This window comes from Budorcas taxicolor, chromosome 12 (genome assembly GCF_023091745.1).
Source record: "Budorcas taxicolor isolate Tak-1 chromosome 12, Takin1.1, whole genome shotgun sequence".
In the NCBI taxonomy this organism is placed as follows: domain Eukaryota; kingdom Metazoa; phylum Chordata; class Mammalia; order Artiodactyla; family Bovidae; genus Budorcas; species Budorcas taxicolor.
The window spans coordinates 43,624,383-43,628,184 of NC_068921.1; the positions used below are offsets into that span (position 1 = coordinate 43,624,383).

Sequence of the window (3,802 nt, forward strand, 5' to 3'; positions counted from 1 at the left end):
TAGTTACACAAAATAGTTTCTCAGTCAATTACAAATGAAATGATCAAAAAGATATTTCACTTTCATAAAGTTAAAAATGAAGAAGTTGAAAATTTTCTCATAAATCTTAATTGTACTTTAACTCTCATTTCATGCTATTAGGTTTTTTACTATATTAACTTAGAGAGTCATGTATGTGTGAAAAAAATACTTTTCCAATTATGTTAGACAGATATAATGTAAATAGCTGGTAAGAAATCTCACATGATGAATAAATTAGCAAATCTTTATGAAGGTGAGTGGTTTTGGTTTGAACATGCTATTATATATCCTATTTTCATGTTTATACCTTAAACCAATTTTAAATTTATAAGTATAGATAACTAAAACATTGTGATATCTATGGAATATGCAAAGATTTCAATATTTAAATATCTCATAAAAGATTTAAATTTTAAAAATTATAAAAATACTCATTTTATATTTCAACAGTGGACATATCTTTTATAAAATAAAAAATTAACTTAGATAACATTACTGGAATTTAAGTGTTGCTAGTTAGTACTAGTTTTTTGGTGTAATTTACAAAGTTATTTAATACTGACATCCAGTGTATTATTGTTTCATCAATATTAAAATCATTTAAAGTATTTTCACCTTTAATTGTACAGTATTTACCAGTATTTGTTAATTCCTAGGTTATGAAGTCATTAGAAGTTGTTTCACTTATAACAAAAATCAATCTTATAAATTCATTTTAATAAATTAGATGAAAGATATTAGTGGTGAAAGATTAAATGAAATTAGATGAAATAAATTTATCTATGAAAGTATGAAAGTATGAAAAATATCAAATATAGCATTACTTTTAAGTTACATTTTTTCTTAAAAAATATATTCAAACAACAAAACAGTATATATAGCACCTGGTATATCACATATGACATCACTATAGATCACTTATGACGTCACTATACATGACACAAAATCTTGCCTAGATATTTTCCAGTACGAAGAGGAATTAGGCTTGCAGGGAATCCAGAGACCACAGAAATATAAGACTGTGAATATTTTTTAAAATATGTAATACTACTACTAAATACATAAGTAAACATATTAAAAATTATAGTGAATAACTTCTTAAAAAATACTTTCTAGTTCTTACAATGAAATAATTGTTTTTGAAGCGTATGGTATTTTTCACATTAATAGCTGGTGATTTAATTTCAAATATTGAATATATTGGGCTTCCTAGATGGCTCAGCAGTGCAGAATCCTCTCCTAAGCTGGAGACATGGGTTCAATCCCTAGTTAGGGAAGATTCCTTGGAAAAGGAAATGACAACCCATGCCAGTATTTTTGCCTGGGAAATCCCTTGGACAGAGGAGCCTTCTGGGTTACAGTCAATGGGGTCACAGAAGCGTCAGACACAAATTAAGGACTAAACAACAATGAATACATTAGTTAAAGGTTAATAGTTGACTTTACATAGTTTAGCTCAGAATTTAGCTTACATTAATACAGACAACTTCAATAGATTAACCTTGATCTAACATCTATTTATAGATTGGATATGTAATTTAGAATTATTAATTTATGATTTTTGTGTTGAAATTTAAATCTTTTCATTTTTTTTATATCAACCTAATAATTTATTGACTTTTGCTCATAATTTCACTGTTTGTTTATTTATCTAATTTTCCTGCAGTGGGCTTGACTGAGCCTTGTTAAATCCCAGCTGGGTTTACTGCTTTTGCAAGTCAACCAAGAGCCAACGCTATACAAACACATTCTCAACAAATCTAGGACACTTGTGCCAAATACCGTTAGTTCACCTTTGGCTAAGCCCAGCCAGTTGGGAATTTACATATTCTGCTCAGATAAAACAGTAAGAAACAATGTTTGTCTTTGAATCAAACAGATGTAAAATATTGCATTTGTTTTCCTCTCTTGCACCCAAGATCCAAACAAGCTCAAACATATCTCACGAGGTGGGAAAAAATCTTCAGACAATAAGGTGTCTAGGAATGAAAACAAGGCTCTCTTAAAAGACAACAAGTCCCTCTGGCAAGAAAATAAAGCCCCTTGGCAAGAAAAAAAAGCCTTCTGAATAGTCAACCATTTAATTTGTGAGGAAAACCAATCCCTGAGACAGCAAAATCAGGTGCTCTGTAAGTTTAACAGCACTATTTCAGAAAGCCAAAAATCACCTGGGGAAGAGATGAATGCCTTGAACACAAAAAAACAGTCTTATTGGCAACAGAATCGAGCTCTGGGGGCTCAGGTCAGGGCTCCCCGGGAAGAGGAGATAGCTTTCCAGAACGATGAAAGCACTTCAAGAAGAAATAAGGTCTCTCCATGAGGAGATTAAGGCCCTTACAGCATCAGAAGCGTGCGATCAAGATGCAGGAAGAGGCCCTGATGAAAGAAGGTCTGGCGCTGGAGCTGGAAAAACAGGCTCTGTGGAAGGAGGAACAGGCCCTCTGTGAGGAGAACAAGGCTCTGAGAGAGGAGAACAGTGCTCTTCAAGAGGAGGAAAAGGCACTTCTGGAAGAGGCAAAGGTCCTGGAGGAGTGGACTCAGATTCTTCAGGGGAAAGACAGCAAATATGCTAGCTGGAAAAATACATAATAATAATAATAAATAAAGCAGAAGTGTGACTTGAAGTTGTAACCAGCAAATCATGAATATCATTGACATTCCAGAAAGAAAGTTAAAACTTTTGAAGGCAAAATAATATTGGCGGGGTTTGAGTCAGAAGCCTAGAAATGAGCAGTGCTCAGTAGCTGGTCTTAGAAACCAAATCAAATCCTGAAAATTGAAAAAAAACAAACAAACAAAAAAAAAAACGGGCAGATTCTTTACGATGTGAGCCACCAGGGAAGCCCAGTGGTTCTTTAGGTTTACTTAAATTGTACAGATCTATTGGTGGTAAATATTATTTTAGAATGGAAAAAAAATGTATTGATGAAAACATGTGACACTGAATGGACTAGATGTTTGCCTCTTACTTTCAGAGTCATTTGGTGAACAGTGTAAGGAATCAACTTTCTCTTAGAATTATAAACAATATAGTGAAATATAAAGCTTTGTATCCATAAACATGAAAATATATGTCTTGTGAAAGAATATTCAGCTTTCTGTTTATTCCTATAATCTAGCTGAGGCCAATAAAATAATAAGAATTTTTCAAATATGTGATAATATAACAATTAATGAATGTTCACCAACTTCCCACTGTCTTTTTTTTTTTTTTTTCCTCTCAATTATTTTCTTCTTCCTTTTGCTTCCTGAGAGGGTGCCATGACCTCTAATAAATGTATTAATGGGAGAAAAGGAAATGAGAAAATAAAAGTCTTTAAACTCATAAAAGAGCTTATGGAGTTTGGAATGTGAATCTGTGCAACAGTCCCTGTTTAATGGAAACTAGGGAAGAAATGGAATTTTCAGGTGGTGTCTAAATGTTGACAAGTGATCTAAGGGAATCACATTTTAAGTGAATTAAAAAATCAATTCTACAGAAACGAAGTCGCTTGGATTTATGGATTTATTGCAGCCATGAAATTAAAAGACGCTTGCTCCTTGGAAGAAAAGCTATGACCAACCTAGATAGTATATTCAAAAGCAGAGACATTACTTTGCAGACTAAGGTCCGTCTAGTCAAGGCTATGGTTTTTCCTGTGGTCATGTATGGATGTGAGAGTTGGACTGTGAAGAAGGCTGAGCGCTGAAGAATTGATGTGTTTGAACTGTGGTGTTGGAGAAGACTCTTGAGAGTCTCTTGGACTGCAAGGAGATCCAACCAGTCCATTCTGAAGGAGAT

The 3,802-nt window shown here is 33.2% G+C and overlaps 1 pseudogene; it reads left to right on the top strand.

The window, feature by feature from the left end:
• Positions 1-246: 246 nt before the first annotated feature.
• On the top strand, positions 247-2,610 carry LOC128057578 (coiled-coil domain-containing protein 70-like; annotated as a pseudogene).
• Positions 2,611-3,802: the final 1,192 nt, after the last annotated feature.